Source organism: Prionailurus bengalensis, chromosome C1, assembly GCF_016509475.1.
Source record: "Prionailurus bengalensis isolate Pbe53 chromosome C1, Fcat_Pben_1.1_paternal_pri, whole genome shotgun sequence".
Classification (NCBI taxonomy): domain Eukaryota; kingdom Metazoa; phylum Chordata; class Mammalia; order Carnivora; family Felidae; genus Prionailurus; species Prionailurus bengalensis.
In genome coordinates this window covers 68,572,621-68,596,463 of record NC_057345.1, presented here as the reverse complement: position 1 = coordinate 68,596,463, position 23,843 = coordinate 68,572,621, and the positions used below count along the sequence as shown (strand labels likewise).

Here is a 23,843-nt window from a genome sequence, read left to right as displayed (position 1 = left end):
ATGGCTTTTATTTTCTTCCTTATGTGTTTTGATATTTATAAATTTTCAACAATAGCATTTCTATTCTAACCAGAAAAAATAGATCAATGAAAAGTACAACCTAATGGTTGAAATTACTGTTATATACAAAACGAATACATTTTCCCACTGGTAATGCCTTTGGCTATAGAGGAAAGATGGTTTCCATGGAAGGATTACAATGTTTTATATCTAATTAGTTGGGAAAGCTTTAGGCAAAATCAGAACTACAGATCCTGGAAACTGAATACAGTGAGGACTTAATAGACACGAAGAAGAAAAGGTAAGATAAATGGAAGACCTTCCAGACGGTGAGAACAGTCAGTTAGAGAGTGGGCAAGAACATGAAGAGTATGAAAAGAAGACAAAGAAAGTTTTACATGAAAGTGAATAATAAATGAGAAGAGATTAAAAAGTAAACTGGCCTTAAATCTGAAAGTAAAGAGCCAAAGAGCCATGACGGTACTCTGTATTTTGAATGTCAAAATTAAGGAACTCCATTGGGAAATAAGTTTATGGAATGAGCAAAATCAACCTTAGAGTCAGATTGATTTCTACTTTGAGGGGGTGGGGGCTCGAAGTCATTAGCATTGGGTCTGTTTTATTAACACCATGGCTTTCCCTTTACTTCCAAGAAAAAGCACATATGATGCTTTTACTCTTCATAATTCACTTGCTTAGTCAAATACTCATTGATTTTTCTGAATCTGTAGCCCATCTGCCTGCAAAACATTCATTGACTTCATGGGACTAAATAATAAGTATTGGTTGATGTTAATGTACATACATGCAATAAAACTGTCAACTTAGTCATCTTACTGGTATACCTGAGTATATAAGAAAAGCATCATTAGACAGTGAGGCAGCACTGTCTGAGAGGTAGTGTACATAATGGAAAGAGCATGCCCTTTGCCCTCAGAAAGACACTGGTTCAAGTCTTGGCTCTGCTACTTGCTACTTGTTAAATTTGATCCAGTTAAATTTTTTGAGCCTCATTTCTTTATCTTTAAACCAGGGACAAAACCTTTTCCCTCTTTATAAATGTTGTGAGGATTAAATGAGATATATATATATATATATATATATATATATAAGTTAAAGCATATGACAGAATGCCATGCATGCAATCAGCTCGCAATCCATGGTAGCTACGATCGTCACTGTCATCAGCATACTTACAGTTTACTTTCACAACACAGTGCAACTTAGACTTTCAGGAATAGTGTCTGATTTTAATTTTGTGTGAGTCAAGTTTCGGATTATTAATATAAATGATCTCATTTTTTCCTTAGATGGCAAATGGTTAATTCATAGAACTAATTCAGGGACTCACCTTCTATATTCTCAAATCGAAATAAGCTTTGTACCCAAGCCCAGCATTTGGGTCTTAAAGGCTTGAACTCCATTAAAAGAGCTGTAATTCTTTCTGAGAGGAATGATTCTCTCCACTCATGATGGAATCTTCATTGTTGCAATGTGAGGGGCCAGACTCATATCCCAGGTAAGCATGGGATTTGGGTGGGATGTCTATTCTCGATTTCACTGGGCATGGAAGAGTGAAAGATCTGTTTGGTGGGACCTACCTGGCCCCTTCAACTGACTACTCCTTCGCTTTGTGTTTAGTGGTCAAATAGCTCATTACATAGACCCTGGATAATATAAATCCAGGACCACTGGTTATTTGGCCCAGAAAAGAACTACATATCCTGCTGTATTCATTATTAAAGTCCCATCTTGGATCCTACCACTTCCATCAGAACTCTTATAGAAGTTATAATTTATAACATTGAGATGAACACATATATTTTTGTGATGATAATATTTATTTTGTATATGCTGATTTTGCTTTCATATGTACACTGTGGAAAGTAGGGGTCACACTTTATACTCTTTTTTAATACATCCTTTCTGAGGTGGAACAGCTTTGGATATATTAGAGACCCCCAATAAAATTAATTAAATAACTTTAAAAAAAGAAGTTTCTAAATAGTCAGTGAACCTAAAAAATACACACATTTAGCTTGTACTTTTTTGTGATTTTAAAGTTTCTAGTGACCATGAACAGGACGCATTTTAAACGAACCAACCATTTCATTCGTGAAATGATGGAATCAGTGCACAAGAGGAAGAGGCAGGTAAGTTGCAGGAAAGACTGACAGCGGGATGTGGATTTGGCCCATGTTAGAATTCGCTAAATGTTTTTGTTGCTTGAAAGTTTTTCTTAAAAATCAGCTTTCATTTTTGAGACTCCTTTATTTATTTCTTCAAATTTTATACCAAAAATTTTAGTTACATGGTTGCTAATTGCTCAAGATCACTCAGAAAATTCCGTTGCAGATTTGGGACTAGAACTCAAAAACGCTATCCCAGCCATGTCTTTTTAACAATGACACTTACCTGTGATGATGGTTATAGGGAACAGACATTATCCATTCACATTTCTTACATTACCATAGCAATCAAAGTTTATTTATAGCATAAAGACCCCAGAAAAATTATGCTGGAATATTTTAACATAAAACAATTTAAAATTTTTGAAGTATGACACTAATGTATTGTCTTAATAGCTAATATTATCCCTTCCACCATAACTATTGCTTACTTATTTTCAATATTATAGTGGTGTGCTCTTATTCAAGATTATATTGAGACAATAATATTTGCATGATACTATTCAAGATTATTTTAGGACAATGGTATTGGTGTGATTATTATTCAAGACTATATTATGATCTACTATATTTAAAGGATATACTTTGAAAATAGGAAAATGAGAGAAATATTCACACAAACATGTGAGTAAAAATTGTGATGGGGAATGGTATTTATTATTTTTATAAGAAATTTTCTCTTCCAATAAACAACCTATTATTAACACCTGTTCTTTAAAAGATACGGCATTATTTCCACTTTGCCAAATATTGCCCATTTGAATGATTGTAACACTGTATCACTGTTAACTAAATATTATAACAGTATGGTTAATTAAAAAAAAGATTCTAACTTCAGTTTATTTCTTACATCTTACTCAAGTTAATAGTCTTTAAATGGCTCAGCAGATAACTAGTTTAAAACTTATAATTGCCGTTTTCTGCATTTGGTTATTAAAATAAAAATCTAGCCATAATCAATGATGTCATTTGTAAGAAATATCTAAATTGGGTAAAATAAACCATACCTATACATGTCTTAAAAGATCAGTTTCAGGTATTTTTATTTTTAAAGTTAATGTTAGAAATCAAACCGTGATCAGTTGCATTTTGGAGATGAGAAAACTAGGTCAGAGAGCAGTTGATGACCCAGAATTAAACCTAGGTGTTCCAAGGATCTATAAACCATACAGTGGTGTTATTTATTTTCTTTTCTCTGTTGCATTCCTTTCAGTCCTGAAACAGAGGGATGGGAGATTTGAGAAATACGCTTTTGCTAATGGAGGAAGGAGAAATCCAGTGACTTGTTCTGACCAGCTAGCGGGATGGTAATGTTTATTAGAAGAGAAGGATGGATAGCAGTGGAAACACAGACTACTGGCAAATCTACTGGAGAGATGAAGTCATTAGCCATATATAGGCTCATTAAGCTCTAATGGTGATCACAATCATCCTTTCGTGATTTGGAAGAACCGTGCTTCCCTCCATCCCTTTGAAAGGCTTTTTGTTTTGTAGATCCCTTTTTATTCTGCTTCCTGAAACTCGATGCCAATTGATGTTTGCATGTTTCTGAAATGGCCCTGAGTCTTCTAATTGATTCTCCCACTACACTGTGCTGCTGAGCTGGCAGGCACCCCGCTTTCAGGTCACTTTAGACGTCACACCACCTAGGGCTAGCCAGGGACCCATTCAAAGGGCAATGGGATGCCAATTATTTCCCTTCCTGGCATTTACATGAAAGGTATAATATATCTCCTTTAGGAGGAAGGCTGCTAAGAGGGAATTGGGAGTTTGCTTCCCTTAATAATTCCCACAACCACCAAGTTTCTGGATTAAAGGTAAATTGAGAACCTGAAACAAAGTGAGGAGGTAGAATGAAAGCCCTTTAGTTAATCAGTGAATTTAGTGTTTTCTAGGTACTAGGCAATACTTGAAGTGCTTTGCATCTGCCCATCTGTTTATATACCATGCCACAGCCCTTGCAAGTGAGTACTATTATTTCTCCCACTTTATAGATGAGAAAATTGAAGGCCACGGTGTCATTGCTGGCAAATTTGAATTTAGGTAGGCTCTGAAGCCTAGGCTTTTCACCATTTTGCTATAGGGGATATCAAAGATCCTGTATGTACCTTCACATAGATTGGCAGCCTCTAGAAATAAATAATTATTTTAACAAGCAGGAAAGCGAATGATGACTGTGATTTAGAGAAACAGAAAAACGAGGCCATCGTCTCTCAGTTTCTGTGCCGCACGCTTCCTCATCCGACGTCACTTGCGGCAGAGGTAGCCTTCATGGGATGTTTTGTACCTCCTCCTACCTCCACAACGGAATGCATCCTAGTAACTTTGGGCTTGGTGTGTGACAATAAAGGCTTTAATCACTCCACTTGACAGTGGGATTTGTGATGTGCTGGCATGCCCCAGGGCAGGAGCCTCCTAAGATCACAAGAATACTTACTTGAAAAAATCGAGGTAGGTAGCCAGCCTTATGCAACATACAACCGATAATCTGATTCTGAAGACAGCCAACCCACAGATGCAGTTTATTGTTCCCACAGCGCCACCCAGGATCATGATTCTGCCTTCTACTAAAGGACCACCCAGCATCTTAACTTAGCAAGTCTCCAGCAGACAAATGAAGAACAACACGTTTCCACAGTGCTGGAATTCATTCCGTAATTGAATCCATTATGTTATATTTTGAAAGTAATCATTTACCTTATGAATCTATGTGGGCTCCATCGTCTTCAGAACGAGTTGTGTGGTTTAGGGTGAGTTGTCTGAGTCCTAAAAGGAAGACAAACAAACCCAGAGTTCAAATTCAGCATGAAAAGAATATCAATAGGATTGTAGATAAATTCTCAGTGTACGTTAAATATTGTTTTGAGTTAGATGCAAATTACAAAGGTATTTACTAGTTTGGAGTTTCAGAGAAAATAGAATTTGGATGCCGTGGAATATCTTCTGTGTTTGTTACCCCTGTGCTTTAAGAACCAGCTCAGACTAGGGGTACCTGGGTGGCTCCCTCGGTTAAGTGCCACTTAGGCTCAGGTCATGCTCTCGAGGTTCATGAGTTCCAGCCCCCACATCGGGCTCTGTGCTGACAGCTCAGAGCCTGGAGCCTGCTTCGGATTCTCCCTCTCTCTCTGCTCTCCCCTGTCTCTGCTCCTTACCCACTCGTGCTCTGTCTCTCTCTGTCTCTCAAAAATAAACATTAAACAAACAAAAAAAAGAACCAGCTCAGACAAAAAAAAGTGAAAGGGTCTAAAATGTTCCTGAAATGAAGCAGTGTATCTGAACCCAGGAGGGAGGAGCAGGCTGCCCCCCCCCCCCCCACCTGGGGACACGGGTTAATAAAAAGATCAATTGCACTCTTATCTTGTTAGTCATTAGACAGCCCATTGATGCCACCTGCTTACTTTAAATGTGAAAGTATGGGCCAGCCATTGGAAAGCTGCCACCATCACTTGGGAACCCCCTTTCTTTCTGCTGTGGTGATAGAAGGGAAAAGGCCAAAGTCGGACCCTTAGAAGCTGAGCATCTGTTCCTTCGGTAAGCACAGATGTGAGTGAGGGCAAATCTGAAAGCAAGTCTTTACCCAGGGAAGGGAGGGTGTGTGGTTTTTCTCTTCAATGATTATAGCACGGTATGAGGAGGTCATAAAGTTAATATTAATGTGAATACAAGAAACATTTTAAATGTAAAAACTAAAATGGCTCAGAGGAATTTTCTTCTTTCTTTGGGTAATTGTATCCCTCAGATCTGATGTGGCCATAGCTTAAAAACACACAGATTACACAAACTTTTTGTTTGCTTTAATGTTCTTTAGGGATCGCTGCCTCTTTTTCAGCTGTCGATTCTTTCCCAAAAGCAGAAGGAAAGATTTACCTGTCTCACTTTTGTATCCATTGACAAGGATTCAAGTTTCAAAAGAAACATTATACAATTCCGAACGCAAAGAAAGTGCCTACTTACCATTGGTAGACAGAGAAGAAACTTTAATTTTTTATATTGGTAATCAGAAGCCAGTGTCTACCTCTCTCGGCTTCTGCAAACAGCAGCCATAAACGGGCCTCCTGTTTTCTCACCCCCTGATGCTACACTTAAGCAGACATCATTCGCATGATGGGCGGACTCCAGACTTCCACCTTCGTAGCAGATAAGTCATGAGTAGATTTAATTTACGTTGTATAGCAGATAAAATGAGTAGATTTAATTTACGTTGTATATATTTGATGGAATGCGTATTTATTATTTATCGATTATTACTACTCAAGCAGTTAGTATTTCTTTTGCTACCAGTAATCGCTTTCTCTCTCTGTTGGACATTCCAATTCCAGTCAAAACCATTTTGCAAGTAGAGAAACGGTGCGAAGTAGCAGTAAGCTACAATTTCTCGAAGCACTGAGATGGTAAAGCCAACTCGTGGCCTGTTAATCACTACTTTCTCTTATGCTCACTTCAGTCTCTAACAGTCAAGCTTACTATATGTAGGCTCTGAATACTTAAAATTCATTCCCAATCAAGCAGTATGTAGATGGATGGATTTTCCATCAAGTGAGTCATACCCACAAGAGACAATCAAGCAGTGTCTCTGGCCTAAAGCCGACATAGTTTAATCAAGGGAATGGACTAAGAAATGACTGCCTATTAAAAAAGTATTATTTGGTGAATTTTAAAACAATAGAATTCCAAGATGGGCTGACTGTCATACATTTTGGAGGCTAGACGAGTTATTACTTGTTGCCTGAATATAAAGGATTTATAATTATATCATTCATATCCTTGATGGAAGTATGTTGTGAAGAATATGGCTCTTTTATGGTTTTGCGTGTACAAATTACTAGTAAGGGAGCAAGAAACTAAGTTTTTGGAGAGCAGTAATTTTTAGTTTTTCAGCAAACTCTAAGTTTGTTGTGAAATGGGGCAGGATTTTTTTTGTTTGTGAATACAGAGGCTTTGATCAGACTGCTAGAGTGAGGCTGCAAAACTTGACCTTAAAATGGTTGATGAAAAATGGACATACGTCCCTTTTCCATGTGATCTTGCATCAAAATGACAGTCCTGGGATGCAGTTCAACTAGGTCTAATACTGAATTTAGCACCATGTTTTATGATGAGGGTCCAACATAACCATAAGGGTTCAATGATGAGTGATGAAGGAAAGTTTGCCAGATAGACTCATCCCAGGTTTCACACTGCCCTTGGTGAAGTCCACTTACAGATGGACATAATATCTTAGATTATAGTTGAAAAAGCTAAGGGAATAAAGTAGCACTTGAGGTTTTTTCTTGCCAATTTCTTCATCTCCTGGTTAACTAATAGATATGAGATTAACACAGAAATAATGGGCATCTCATTATGTAATTTTGTAAAAAAGGAATATTTTCATCTGTAATAAGGAAGCTCATTTTAGGGGCGCCTGGCTGGATCAGTCAGTGAGCATGTGACTCTTGATCTCAGGGTTGTGAGTTCAAGCCTCACACTGGGTGTGGGAGATTACTTACAAATAAAATCTTTAAAAGAAAAAAGAAGCTCATTTTGTAGGATGAATTAATATTGGCTATCAGACTACGCTGCTATCTTTAAGAGATCAAAGGTAACTGAGTAATTGTTGACATTTGTAATAATGAGTATAGCTTTTGAACTGATAGCCAGACTCTTTTTAAAGAAATTTTTTTTAATGTTTATTTATTTTTTAGAGGGAGGGAGCGACAGAGCGAGAGCAGGGGAGGGGCAGAGAGAGAGGGAGACACAGTATCTGAAGCAGGGTCCAGGACCTGAGCTGGCAGCACAGAGCCCAATGCGGGGTTCGAACCCACGAGCTGTGAGATCATGACCTGAGCCGAAGTCGGACACTTAACCGACTGAGACACCCAGGCACCCCAAGACTCTTATTTTTTTAATAGGCATTTATATTTGAAAATGCAGGTTCAAAAAATTTTCAATTATTTCTTGACAGTTTAGGCACATGGTTTAGAGATTCAATGCATGCCATATCAGATCATTTAGAACATTACAGGAATATAATTAATTTTTATATATGTCTTTTACATGCAGAACGTACGTACTAACTTTGTGAACAAACCTAATGACAGCATTAACCAAGTGTAGTCAAACGTACAAAATAAGCTATTTTTGCTAAACTTTGAGATTGCCTTATTTATCGGAATGGGACTTGCTGGTCACCTTTGAATACAACCTTTATTACCGTTGTTGAATAAAAACTTCTCTCTTCCTTGAAAAGAGTTACTCCTTGTGTCATTTCTTCAAACTTTGAAGTCGGTTTCTTGGGGAAATTTTCCGATATGAAAACAATAGGATCTAAAGAACTCAGATGTCTGAGCAACATTTAGTCCTGATGTGCTGGTGCTATCAATATTTAAAAATGCAAGGCCAGGACTTTAACAATCAATTTAGAATGAGTATTGTTTAAACCGTAACTTAGGGGAAAATCTATGAGATTCAAGAAAAAATAAATTCCAAGTGATATGAAAGCAACATTTTAATCATCAAGATGCAAATGAAGAAGCTATAATTATGAGTATATACTGAGAAAAGAGTACATAATTCAATACGAAAAAAAAGCTCAAGAATGAAAAGAAGCCAGCTTAGAGAAAAAGTGCATCCAGTGATATGTCATCTCGAGAAAAAAGGCAAAGTGAAATGAATTTAAGTAAAACAGAGGAGAATTCCGGTATCATCTTATATTATCTTTCACATCTAAGACAGACAAAATTATTTTGAAAAGTTTGGAGGGAACTCCGCAGGCTTAATATTCTGTTACTGAAAGAGGTACATCTCTTCTCCACGGTTCATGCTGGAATGACTATGATAAACTCTTCACTGAACCTTCTGTTTCAGAAGCAAGTGTAATCATCAGGGAAAGATTAACTTTTCTCCTTTCTCTGTTGCCCTGCATGATACAAGCTGAGGAGGCTTTTGAAGTCACAACTAATATTATCATTTCCCTAATTAAAACAACAACAACTCGGAAGAGTCTGAGTGCAATGGAGCTTTCACAGAGGCGAGCCTGGCCTCTTAATTGGAGCCTCATATTCCAGGATGGGGACATTAGACAGTAGGCAATCAATTGGGAAGGGCTGAGGATGTTTGAGCAAGAGAGTGAATTAACCAGAAATCCAATTTAAGTAGATGAAGTGTGTGTACTATAGATCAAAGCAAGGACAGAAAACAGATTTATTCAATAATTAACCCAACAAATAGTTTTAGCAGTATTTAACATTCAATGGTGCTATTTGAATAATAACTTTCAATGTTAATAATATAGTATGTTAATACTGTGATAATATTTAATAATAGTAGCACTAAGCAAATAGTTCTTTCTGGTGTTACTAGGTACTGAGGATACAGACGTGAACTAGTTGGCCAAGGTCTCTGCTTTCACAGACGGAAGACAGGCATAAAATATCACATAATTGAGAGAGAAGTGGGGAGGGAGGGAGAGGAACATGTGTTTTGAGACTAATTCTGGAAGAATGCTCTTGTTATGTTAAGCTGAGTCTAAGGCTATGAAGATTGGATAGTAGGCTATTGTTATAGTCCAGACAAGAAAGAGATTAATGAGAACCTAGACTAGGTGGGAGCAAGGGGAATTAAAAGGAAGAAAAAAGATGCAAGAGGTATTTCAGAGACAATCAATAGAAACAGGCAACTGCTGAGATGTGCAGTACAGGAGAGAGGAGAGACATAGATGAATTAGAAACTTGGAGCCTCACTGAAGAAATCGGGTTGCTATGAACAGATACACAGATGTCAAAAGGCCGAACTAGTCTGATGGGGTAATGATGGATTCGGGTGTGGTATATTGTGTTTTCTGTGTCAGAAAGTCTCATGGAGGTGACAGTACGTAGCTGGAACTGTAAGATTATAAATTAGGGGAGAAACTAAGAGAGAGTTGGGTGTCATTCTGATGGACAGTTAAAGCTGTGGGGTGGGGCCTCTGTAGAACTGGGGGTTCTGGGAAATGATGCAATTGGGGGAAAGGAAAGAGGTAAGGTGAGTAGAAATAAGATCAGACAGTTAAAACACCGATTCCCACGCCATCAACACTGAGCACTTTACAGGGGTCAATTCACTTCATTTTCACAACAACCCCTAGAGAGCAAATTTTGTTATTAACGCTGTTTCATAAGTTAGGAAAGGGAGCTACAGAGAGGTTGCTGAGGCCACACAGCTCATAAGAGTTAAGAGTTTTGGAGCCCCTGTCCTTAACACTGTGCTGGAGCTTCTTAGGTAGAATAAGTGATTTTGAAAAGAGGGTTGCTCTTTACTAAAACAGGTATCCTACAGATTAAATTTAAGTGGTTAGGAGGCGCCTGGGTGGTTCAGTCGGTTGAGTGTCTGACTTCAGCTCAAGTCATGATCTCACGGTTCGTGAGTTCCAGCCCTGCGTCGGGCTCTGCGCTGACGGCTCAGAGTCTGGAGCCTGCTTCGGATTCTGTGTCTCCCTCTCTCTCCGCCCCTCCCCCACTTGTGCTCTGTCTCTCTCTGTCTCTCAAAAGTAAATAAATGTAAAAAAAAAAAAAAAATTAAAAAAAAAATTTAACTGGTTAGGTTACCAAAGTGTAGAGCTGAACCTGAGAGTTAAAGCAACATGCATGACAAACACAGGCAAAAGAGGGGGCTTTGGTATGAAACGAATGACTATGTGCAAAATAGTTCTGTTCCACTTTTGACAGGTGCTGTGAGGACAAGTTCAGACTTCTATGCAAGTCTATCCTAAGGGGTCCTAACCTATTTTGTGGGAGGTACAGGGGATTGCTACCATGGAAGTCTACCTTGAGAAAGTAACATTTAAACTGAGACATACATCATGGGTAGGAGAGGAAAGAGAAGGGCATTCCAGATGTGAGGGCCTTGAGACAGGAGGAGTGTTTAGGATTTAAGGAGTAAAGGAATCTGGGGCAAAGATAAGGGAAAGGAGGCCCTGAGGATTCTGGACTTTATCCTAAGAGTTATGGGAAGCTATTGACGGATATTAAGCAGGAGAGTGACAAATTAAGGCTCGGAGAATTTAAGTAAACTGCCTGAGATCATACAGCTGCTAATTGAGCCCAAAGGAAACCCAGATCATCCCAGCTCCAAGGTCCTCCTTCTCACAAAACTATATTACTGTCCAGGGCTGGACGGCAAAATGCTTAACAACCAGCTCTCTGGGGGAAAAGCAATGATTTGCAGCATTTTTTGGTATTAGTGGTGTAATTACCATCACAGATTTTAAGCTACTCATGTGTCCCAAGTTACCGGCAGAATTGGAAAGAGATGCTCCCTATCACACCAGGACATGATATTTTTAACATTCAAATGCAAGAAGCAGAAATACCCTCAAGAACGCAGAAAACAGTACAGTGTACTACAATAATTAGGAAGTGATGAGTTCTGTGTATTTATTGACTTTGTTTTTAGTATAATGTCCTTAAATCAAAATTTATACAATTAATTTTTAATAGTGGCCTTCTGGGGGAACAGACAGCCTGCCAAATTCCTGAAGCTTTAATAATAGGATCTCCTGAGCAGGTACAAGCTGGCAGCTCCTCAAAGATCCACGTCTTGGGTGCAAATTTTTATTTTCTTACTTCTGTTTTGGGAGATGGCTCCCGGAATCTTAGAAAAAATGTCACTCATGTCTTTGCATTTATCTCATTGTGTGGATCATGGAGCATATTCAATGAGAAGAAGACATTTTTGTCCCCAAAAAAGAGTAGAAGAAGGGCACTGAGGGGAGGCAGAGCTGTGCAATGTCCTCCGAGAGGACACCGGGTGACTAAGAGCAAACATTTCTGGCTGACTTCTCACTTTCACTCTCCAACAGCCAGGAGAGAAAGCCTCTGGTTTCAAATACAAATTTATAGCTGTTGCATTGAAGCTAAACTTACATTCTCTGTATCCATTATCATTCAGTCCTATTATTGTCATGCAACCTCCTCTTTAGGAAAACCACTGGACCCTAAAATAAAATGTTCAGAAACATGCAAATGAAAATGGTTTAAACTCTCAGACTTTGGCAGTGTTACTTGAGTTGCTGTGGCCTCAGAAGGGACAATCATAATATTTTTCTGGCTGTCTTGTCTTGATTTATAATTTGAATCTCCATAAATGATAATAGAGAGGGCAATTATCAAAGAAATGGAAAGGGCAATTATCATTAAATTGAAAACACATCACACATCCAACAGGATGAATGACTGAGCTAAAAACAGATTTTGTGGATCTTGCAACTGTTCCAAAAGAACTTAATGGAAGCAACTTCATCTCCCCACCTCCTCCAATTAACCAGATGACTTTGGATATATTTTCCTTTTTTTTTTTTCCCTTGGATGATAACACAAGGCCTGTTAAACTAATCTGCCTGAATACTGACACTACTTAGGAGATGTAAATTTATGAGAATAAACCAGTTGCTGTTTGCCTAGTGTGAAAAAAAAGCTTTCCTTTTTTTTTTGGTAAAAACAGTAGAGAAAAATTCGTTCCCTTGTTTGTACATTTGTGTGAGGATACCCATCTCATCTGCTCTGAACTCTTGCAATGAATCTTTTTCAGTGAGGCAGCATGGTGCTGTGTTCATGAGGTTAAATAATAGACGAGACACTGAAATTTCCCTAAAGGGCTTTTGTCTTGGTTGGATAAATTGGACAGGGTGTAATCCAAAGTATAGGTTATTAGTTATTGTTACTATAAATATGGAAGTAAGAGGTAAATGTTTATGAATGCCCTTTATGGAAAATTCTTACCATTTGGATTTACTGTTTTAAAGAGTAGAATTCTAGGCATTCTCTGGAAGGGGTGAAATGTGGAAGGAGATAAAAACAAAATACAAAAATTGCCTTCGTTGGCACATCTGTATAGTAAAAATTGTGGTGATATGAATCTCAATATTTGCCTATGTGTGAAGCCTTATATAATCGGATCCAATCAGATCTTGATAGAGAATAACTAGGGTTCCCCCTTTTGTATTAAGTTCTGGCATACTCATCTTTGTAATATATGGGTCATGAAGAAACCAAATATGGAACGATGGAAACCCTAGGATGAATTTAATTTGTTTCTTTCATCTGGGTTTCTACTTTCCCCGTATTGGTGTTTGACAGAACCATTGGTCCTTGACCTGCCATTGGTTAATGCTTAACCACCATCAGGTATATTTACTTGAGAACAAAGAACCATAAGATGATACCAGCCCATGTGGCTATACTCTGAGTTACAGAGCTCAGACATTACGGTAATAGATGAAAACGAATATATAGTTCTAAAGAAAGATGGAAAGAAAACTAAACTAAAACCTGTTATTTGTCAGATACGTTAAATACATGTAATTTTAACGTTGCCAGTCTCTGGTTGCACCAAACCTGTCAGTGAGTCCTGTATTTGTACATCCCTCCCCTGCCCAAACAAAAAGAAATCGATTAAATGTTACTGGGCTATCCTGTGACATTTGTAAGTACCTTCCCCTTCACGTTGGAGGACCTCGCTGTGCCTGCTATGTGCATGCTCTGATGTCTTGTTGTGTTGCTTGGAGAACAGAATATATGCTGTCCTGTCTAGCTGCCAGCCATATACAACATCAGTGCTGAATATTTTCCTTTTAAATACATATGATTCTCTGCCAAGTCTTTTTTTTTTCTAGCTTCTACCTTTCACATATTCTAGAGCAGTTTGCGCAATGTTAGAAATATTTGAGAGCTCTCCCCAAACAATAAAACAGAAAAAAAATGTGTCCAGTTTACTCACTATGAGTTTACATAAAAATGTGTGTATATCCATAAACTGTCCATCCTGAGTTGATTTCGTGTGTGTGTGTGTGTGTGTGTGTTGAGGAAAGAAAATTGTTACATTCATCAGTTTATCTTGGTCAGTACATTTATTTTTAAATACTAAGTACACTAAAAAACAGGAAGTGGTTTCCTTTTCAAAAATACCCCAAAGTTCTGAGCACTTTGAATTTGTTGAACTCTAAACCCACCCCATCTGTTGATAAAGTAATCGACTTTTGGACATTCTCACGAAGGGTCTGGGGTGGGGAATCCCCCTTGAATTCTAGGAAGTTGTTCTTTGGACATGATATTTACTTCCTTTGAGGTCACAATTTTTCTTGATAAATGTAAATATTTAACTATTTATTTGTAACATGGTTGTTAAACTTATTCAATATCCTGTTTCAATTCCTGTGTCAAATCCTGGTGGAGTAGAAAGGTCAATTTATGGATCCATATGGTCACAGAGTAAATACTGAATTAGTAAGAAGTGAACTTAATATTATTTTAATATTTTAAAATGTGTCCAGAACATAAGAGGAGTTTTTGAAACAAAGAAATTGAAAAGCCATCCACTCCAAGGTAGAGTATCTTAATAGTCATATCGATAGCTTCTTTATCATTAATATGTTTGGGAATTGGTACATGTTTATCAACTGTGTCCAGACCTTTTGTTGAAATCTTTTGTGGACTGAATTTAATTGTCATAGGAACCCCATGAGGTATGCCTCGTTGCCTGACTTCACAGATTTTGCAACTCAGAGAAGTTTAAAAAAAAACTTTTCGTGTCAGTAAGCAAGCAAACAGCAAAGCAGGGCCTTAAACCCGGACCTGTCAGATTCTAAGGCCTGTGAATAGCAAAAGGCAGTTTTCAAATTGTGCCTAATGTCAACTATTCTGGAGGTAAAGTAGGACTTGTTCATATAGTTGTGCTTCTTAAGAGAGTTACAGTTAAAAGCTTCTCCAGATAACAGACGATATCCTAATTTTTAAAACATGTAAATAAATCAGAATGTCAGTTCTTTCTGGGTCTCTCTGCTCACACTATTCCCCCAACCCCAATCACAGTCCCATTTTCCACAGCCAAACATCCAAGTTCTATATTCACTAGGGGTTCATTCACTTATTCACTCAACAAATATTCGTGGTACTCTCATTATATACCAGACATTTTTCCAAGCCCTGAAGAAAAAAAAAGTCCCTATGGTTGTAAAGTTTATATTTTGGATAGGAGAGAGAAAATAAACACATGTGTACATATACAGAAACATCATGACAAGTAAGTTCAAATGGCAATAAATGCAAAGAAGAAGAATAAAAGGAACTTAGAGCATAATAAAAACTAGGTCAGGACCTAGAACATGATAAAAACCGACTTTTATTGAAAATATGTTACAAGTGTCAGACACTGGTCTGGGCACATTACACAGGTCAATTATTTAATCCTCACAAGACTCTATGTGGTGGATATTTTATCTGCGGTGGATTGAAGATGGAGGCAAATTATCAACTACTCTTCAAACTGAGAGGCAGGGTTTAAGTTCTCTCCCTCTGAATCTGAGCTCACTTGCTCAGTGACTTGCTTGATGAATAAAATGAGGCAGAAGAGACCATGGACTAGGTCTGGACTTCTGCCTTGCTCCTTTGAAACCTCGAGCTGCCATGGAAGAAGTCAGACTAGGGCCTCCATGCTGTGAAAAAGCCTGAGGGGTCAGGTGTAAAGTGATCCTCAAGGGAACCAGACTATAATGTGAACGAAGCATGTTGGACGGCCAGCCCCATCAAGGCTACTATTCAGCTGGGACCCGACCCCACCAGCATGACAAACCCCAAATGGGAACCACCCAATAGGGCCTAGTCATTCACAGAAAAGTGAAAGATAATAATAAATAGTTGGTTTAAACCATTAAGTTTTGGGATATTTTGTTATGCAGCAATGAATAATTGGAACAATTATAATCTTCCTTTTATACAGGAGAAAAGCAGGGGAAAGAAAGGCTGAGTGATTTGCTTGCCAAATGGTAGAATCTGGATTCAAACCCTTTCAGGCTTACCCCCGGGCACCGCTCTACCCCTGGAGGGAAATCAGCATTCTCAGCGTGCCCCTGACTCAAGTCGGTAGTTACCATCTAGTTTACATTTCATTTTCGCCATTGAATCACAATGGTTAAGACTCAGAGCACACTGCCATTGGAATATGATTGCTCTGGACAGCCGCTGGGGTGCTTTTGCAAAGAGACCTTGTGGTGTCCTTGACCCGGAAGTATTATGTGGTCCAAGACCTTTTGTGGATTGGAATCTTAAGAAAAATAAGGAGAATATGGAGGAGATTGACCTGTGCTAATCTATAATCCTTTCATTGTGTTGTAAAATTATGGGAATTATTCGAGTGAAATAGGAAATTGCATGGCATTTTGATTAAAGAAAAGGAGCATGAAGTAATTTTGTTAAAATAAAGGGCAAATAATTGTCACCAAATCAGGTATCTTGGCATACAAATATGTTACATCCCTTGTCTAATACGCAGAACTGATATTTGGATGGAAAAGAAGTTACCGGATGTCTGTAGCATGATAGCATTAACCGGCGAGTGTCTGAGCCAGATGTTCCTTCCTCAGCAAGGAAGGACAGATAAAAAAGTACAATGTTTCCAAGCAAGCCTACTGTACATATTTCCAAAGATGTTTTTCCTTAGAGCATTTACAGTTTAGTTTAGCTGTTTCCATTCTGAAGACTTTGAATACACAACAATAGAACAGCTCATGATAGCTCAAAGGAAAGAACTTCATAGGTGCTGCACATTTACCTCCAGCCTTCCAGGGGAAACTCCTGGTGCTCTTGATACTTTCCTGTCAGACTATTATACAATCCAGTGCCTTTTCCAAGCAGGAAATATGATGTTCCAAAGACAACTTGACCTCCTGTTTGAAAATGGTGGGGGTGGGGGTGCGTGAGGTGGGGAGGCAAACCAGGCATAGTCTAAGTATACTTAATTCACAGACCCACTCACAAATACAAACAAGTTAATTTTGTTAAGAACACAAGATAACGTTTCACTCAAGACAAAATCCCAATCATTTATTCTCCTCTGGAGTACTTCTCATGCATCCTTGAGTTTTTAAAAGTTCAAGTGTTGCATAAAAAATCAACATAATTACAGAAAGCAGTCCTTAAACAAGAATATCCTGTTTTGTTTCCTGCATACTCACTGGGGTGGCGCATCTGAATCCTTGACAACATCCAACTCCAAGAAGAAAACATCAAGACTGCTTGCTGATCTTGGTTTTTACATAGAGCTCCTCAGCAGTAGGGCTATTGGCCCCAATGTGTAAGCCGACAATCACCCTATTGTTTACTTTCCAGTCAGAAAAGCTATGCTGCTTTTCTTCACTCTGTATGGTCTCTATAATCCTAACAGTCATGTTCACTCAGCAGTAAGCCCGAATATATGTTTCCCAGAGGAGTTTCAAATACATGAGATAGATTAGCATCTCTGTGGCTTGATGCAATCTGTGACAGATTCGACAGTAATAAACATTTTAAAGTGTGGTCAGAACTAAATTATTTGCCGAAGAACAATTTTGTTCCTGAGGTAGAAAAAAATTAGCAATAACTTTTGGGGCAGTAAATACATTGGCCGAGGGATAATACAACACCCTCAACCTCTTGCCCTCTCGGCATTTCATCCTGTGCAAAGGGAGGAAAAAAAGCCCAATTGTGTGCTGATGAATTAGAAAACTTCATGAACATTCAAGAAAGACACATGCCACTACAAATTAACCATTGGCAGGGCAAGGTATTCATCCTTTCTGTCAGATTCTGTGGGAAGTATGCCTTATTAGCATGGAAACCCAAAGAAGTAATAGATCAGCCCATGTTCACTTATCCTGCACAAAGAAGAGGCGATCTCAGTTCTGGAAAAATAAATAGCGTGGATCTTTCTACCCCCATTTCAATCCTAAAATTGAAAATCACTAAATGAAATCCCACTTCCCTTCAGCTTCCAGTGTGTGTCCGTGCTTACAATGGAACTCGGTTTTGCATTTTAAATCAGTTCCATCACAACCCTGAAAGTGATCACAGGGCTGCTAAGTCTCTGTCTCCCGCTTCCACCCCCACCGCCCTTCGCGACTTTGAATTTGAATGGGACCAGAAGATTCTCCGGGGGTCATGTTTGTGGCCCCTGAGAAGCAGTCTCCCTACTGCTTTCAGCTGATTTCCTGGCATGTTTCGTGGGGATTTGTGGTGAGTGGCAGCTGTGGAATCACTTTTCATTCTGTCAGGTTGTGGTTAGGCTTAGCGGGGTTTCTTTGTTATACTGGCCACTACTAGTCATTTCCCTTGAAAATATCTGGTTTTCTCTTTTCCCTTTAAAGAAAAAAGAGGGGGCGGAAAAGCGGTTCCAAACTCTCCACCTTACCCCCAAAACACAAGCACAAAACAAACATGGGTATCCCTTGGAAATCCTGGCGGGGGGGATGGAGTAGGAGGAGAGGCCCAGACGTTCTGAACACCCCCATTTAATTTTGATGTCAGACAATCAAGGATCTTGGGAGGGCCCCATCTCCCGTACCTGTTCTGCTGACATGCTGTTTTATGAGAGAATCGGGCATAAATGTTACTATCGCTTTTTCATGTTAAAAACAAACTAAAATAAACCAAACATACACATTGTGAATTTTTGAATGTTTCTCTTTCTTTCAGAATAAGCCTAGACAATAAGAAGTAAGTACGAATATTAGTTAAATACAACAAACACTAAGGAGCCCGTTAAGATGGAGTTTTCCATGGACACGGCGTGGGGGGGACGGTGGGGGCGGATTTGGCGCTTTAAGTCCATGTCGTCTTAAGCCAGAGCTTAACAGAGTTTTGTATTTCATGAATCAGTTTGGGGGAAGGCAAGAAAAAGAGAATAACGTAAGGTTGCCAACATTTTATATTGCCAAGTTAGGCTATTAAAAACAAAAGAAAACAAAGCAACAATGCCCAACCAACATTGAAATCTTACATCACTTCTTTAAAGAAAGGACATGTTAACATCAGTGGGGGGTGGGAGGAAGGAGGAAAGCCATCATCGTAGAATAAATGCGAGGCCGCCTTGACAAGAATGAAGCCTTGGCAGCTTTTACACCAACATGCCACAAAAGCCTTCAGAAACAGCCAGCTCTTGAAACATGCCAAGCCCCTTCCCACCTTCTTGCCTTCGCACCAGCCTTTCCTCTGCCTGGAAATCTATTCCCTGGGACATTGACAGAGCTCTCCACTCAAATGGAACCACAAGAGGAGGGCTTCTCTAACCACACTGTTTAAAGCCCCTCTCCCCAGACCCCGCGCAGACAAGCCCTCCTCCCGACTTCCATTCCTCTCTGTTTCATCGCTTTGCTTTCATTTTTGTCTAGCATTTGTCACTACCTGGCCATATACTGGTTGCCTATTATCGATCTCTCCCGTTAACAGTATAAAATACCCCAGGTCATAGGCTTCAAATCATTTGTTCACCTCTTTTTCTCCACTTCCCAAAACATTGCCTGGCACCTGTGAGGCACTCAGTAGTTATTTGTCCCATTTGTATGTGGGTATAATTTCACAGTCCTTATATTTCTCATATGAGAAAACATGTCTGCAGTGCTTGCATCAGTTGGTGTGTGGAAACCGTTGTTTCAAGAAAGAGATCGAAGGGTGCTTTAGGCATAGACTAGGGTGCAGCTGAAGAGTACACATTTGGTGAATGCATTCTTTACTGCAAATGATTTGAAAAGCAGGAGTGAGGGCTGTTCTTAGGACAGGTGACAAACTGATGGTAGGCTGAGACCATGTTCTGCTACTGATTTAGGGATAAGGAATATTCTTTAAGCAGATTTAGGCTGTATTTATACCCTCTTCTTCCCTAAATTATATTGTTTAGTCATGGCTCCTGAGCACCTCTTGGATTATGCATGCAATTTTTTTTTAAACAAGAGAATGTTTACCAACAACCAGAGACTATTAGAGTGTAAATATCTGTGGGATTTAAAAAAAAAAAAAAAAGAAGAAGCAACAGTAGCATCCAGGTGACAGTGCATTTAGCTGTTATCTCTCACCATTATTCACCATGAAGTAGTGGAACCTGGAAGTCAGGTTCAGGGACAGGCCTTACTACCAAGAATACTGGGTCATTGTAGAAAAAGCTGCTTTTGGAATGCATTATGGAGAATTCACAAATATAGATAGGAGGCTTCAAAAGTGTATTTTCTAAGTTTCTGTGCTATCTGGGATCCTGGGTAGGTGGCTCAGGTTTTTTTTTTTTTTTTTTTGAAAAATATCACTTAAGGGCATGTGGGGCTCATTTTGGCATGCAGATTCCCCCCCACACACACACACACCCCGAAAAATAGAAAACGAGTCCAAATGCACCTAATGCAAGTTTTGCACAGATTCTTTTTTTTTTTTTTTTAATTTGTGTACAATATCTGCTCTTGGTGCCACACTCCTGAGTAGCAGTAACAGGTAGTAACATGATGATATACAAGTAAGTGGGATCCGGCAATTGGTGAAAGAGATGAGAGTGTAGAGTACATAACGTGAGTGTGTGTGTGCATGTGTGCTGGTGTTGTGTACAGATGTGATAGCGTTAACATATATTGCTTATTATAATAATGATGGGATTAATGGAAAGTGGAAACGTGTTGATCTTTTGGAGTTCCCTTCATTCTCTCTGTCTTTCTCTCCGTGTCTCTCTTTCTTCTATGTTATGGAATGGGATGGAGCAGGGGATTTCAGAAAGCCTCTGTTGATTAATCCATCATATTCTGACAACTGAATTCCCAGAAACAGAGTATTAGACTTTCGCATAACGTGACGTTTTGACTGGAATCTTTCAAGTTCAAGCCTATGAAGTCCTCAGAGGAATTCTGCCCCATAGTGGGGCCTCAAATAATGGTAGCTTCTAGTGTTGTTATTAATTGCCCCCATTAAGAAGTCAAGGATTTGAATGTCTCACCAGCCAATACCACCTCAACCGCTGTGTCAGAGAATGTCTTGTAAGAAGCAAAGACTGAAGATAATTGGACTTTTACACTGAAGGATAAGAATAAAAACATTAAACGTTTTTTTTTTTTTTTTAAATCAGGAAAGCAAGATTGGGGCCATCACCCGGCCAGTGAACTTATTTTAGGATTATATATCTCAAAGATTAAAAATAAAACCAGAACTTTGCTTCGCCGATATTTGAAATAAAAATGTTCATTTACTTTTCAAAACTGCCCCGGCACCACGAGAGAGGCAATTATTTTTGGTAAAAGTGGATTGTGGACAGAGTAGCTGGTGAAAATGCTCTTAAGTGTTCACGTAGGACGAAAACCTTCCTGGCACTAAGAAGTCTCAGTTGGTTTTTCAGCTGCACTGTGGTTTATTGCGTGCTTTAAATCAACTCTAAGACTACACTACATACCATTGTGTCTGTTAGAAAATCATTATGGGGCAATTAAAAGCAGTGTTGTTTCACAGATGAACATGGAATTTTCCTCTGTGTCTGACTGCTGGGCACTTCCTTCATGCCTCTTGCGATTATCTACATTTGTGATGGTCAAGAGATACAGCTGTCGGGAAAACGCTCAACAGATGGCAGTTGCGAGTGATGCTTCATCGCTTCTTGGATGCTCTCTGACACCCAAGCTTGGGCTTTCCGTAAATGCTGGTGTGAAACTGACTCCTTTTAAGCAACATGGGTCTGGACTGCTCAGTGACAACATTCATCTTCTCCAAAAATGAAAAGAAATCGAGGTGTCCTCATGAAATGAAATGTGCACTAGCATCCTAAAATGTACTGTCCTTGGAAACTTTGTAACCAGTACAGATAAGAGCGAGTGACTATACAGAGAGCCGGATACATTGGTAGATAGATAGATCACTTTTCTTTCAGGAGGAGAGGGAGGCGAGATCAATCAGTTCTTTCATTTTTGTAAAGCTCTTTAAAGATTGGCTTTCTATTTTTTTAGAAAGAGCAATTTAACCTTGGCTTCCGTAATGACGTGACTTGTTGAATGACTTAATCTCTGATGAAATTAGTCTAAGTGGTTTAAGAATGAATTAAGTGGTTTCTTTTTACATTTCAGGTAGCATTTTGTCATGAAATACTTACGCTTCCGTCTTCGTTATTCATACAGCACATATATGTGCATAGCATTATTACGGGGATGAGAAAATAAGAGGAAGTTGATTGACAAAATTTCGAAACACTGCACTGAACAATTCTTGTAGTTGTGCTAGATTATTCAGTATCCAGAATCTGAGTTACGAATTCCATTATAAATTGTGAGTCACTCGTGTGCCTTGCTCTCAGGTACACAAACCCTTACAGGTTCTAGGGCCTCATTTCTGCCCAATGAACATTCTGGGTTGTCTGGATGGATATATTTTAACACAATGACAAGACAGTATTGAATAATAAGTATATGTCCTGCTTCTGTCCTCTGGATGATGTCCTGGACGTGCCTGCCTCCCCCTCAATCCCTCTCCAATGCTGCTAAATAATACTCGGTTATCTTGAGTTTGACCTGAATATGGGTGTAGGCCAATAGTATCTTAAAGGCAGCTAACATGAGGATAACCAGGTCCCATAGGGTTAAGTTTAATTTTGTCAAAATTGTTGTCTTTTCTTTTTCGTGTTAGCAAAATGATGTCTAGCGGTTCATGAAGATTTCTATTTCTTCGAAAACATGACACTGTGACATTAGTGACATTTTCTGTTTGTCTATTTATGTCCCAGAAGAGGTAGCCAGCCACATGCCATGTGTGTTTTCCGTTAATATATTTGCAAGTTGGTCTCACCGGTTGGTCCCTGAAAGATTTCCAGTGGATAAAACACGTGGCATGAGAAGCTATAAAAAGGAGTCTTTTTAGTAAATGCACAGCAGAGTAGGGAATGGGCAGAAACTGTAGGAAACGTGGTAAACTACCTAGTAAAGTTTTGAGACACCTTACATATGCTTTGGAACAAAAAACACATTTCACTTATTCTAAGAGTTTAATATGTGCCTGGTATTATGACAAGCACTTATTCCATTATTTTATTTTCACACATGCGTGAGGTTGGCATTATTATTGCCGCTATTCTAACAAGAAAATGGTGACGAACAGCTGATAAATATTTTCCTAAGGTCACACAATAAGATGACCTTCCAGGCCTTATAATTTGTTACAAGAGTATGATTGTTTCTTTCGTAAACAAAATGTGACATTGTGCATATGAGATATTCCATGATATTTTTACCGGAGGTCGGTGCTCGTTAATACAGCAATGAAAAGATAGATTTTTTACGATGAAATACGCCTTTCTAATGTATAAAATAATACAGTTCCTACCAAAAAAAAAAAGTTTGATGGATATAAAAATGTGTATCCTTTTAAAGTTTCAGGTGTTTTAAAAATAAGTAGGGTGTTAGTGAACAATTTTTTCCTCAACATTTCATTTGTGTTATAACTGGTATAAAAATAATTTTATGACATCTTTTTTATTGAAATGAAAAGAAAATTCTTCCTTTCATCTGTTGAGTGAAATGAGTCTGTACGTGTAACTACTAAGGGCATTTTAGAGACGCTCTTCCTACCTTCTATAGAAAGTAATCTGTTTCCAGCAGAGATGAGTGTGGCAACGACAGGACAGGATACTTTTGCCAAATAAGCATATCGTAAAACTGATTGGCAGACTGTATATTCAGGGGAGGTGAGAAGAATATGTAGCTGAGGATGCTCCAGTATCTTGCCATGACACTGGCATCTGGTCTGACACTGGAGTGATAGCCCCAACATTTATGCGGAGAAGACAAGCCCATGGTGGAGCAAAGCGTCATGAAAGGACATGCAGCATAAAGATAAAGAAAGACCATGTCTTGTGACACGGCTTGTAGTAGTGAGTGTCCAG

The 23,843-nt window shown here is 38.8% G+C and overlaps 1 protein-coding gene across 35 annotated transcripts in view; it reads right to left on the bottom strand.

Annotated features, from left to right (window-relative positions):
* Positions 1 to 23,843, bottom strand: part of ADGRL2 (adhesion G protein-coupled receptor L2) — a 624,038-nt gene that overhangs the window by 491,947 nt on the left and 108,248 nt on the right. For all 35 annotated transcript variants that reach the window (XM_043575408.1, XM_043575393.1, XM_043575396.1 and 32 more), the window contains exon 3: positions 4,887 to 4,955. The gene's annotated coding sequence lies outside the window, so the exon portion shown is untranslated. The remainder of the gene's footprint in view (positions 1 to 4,886; positions 4,956 to 23,843) is intronic.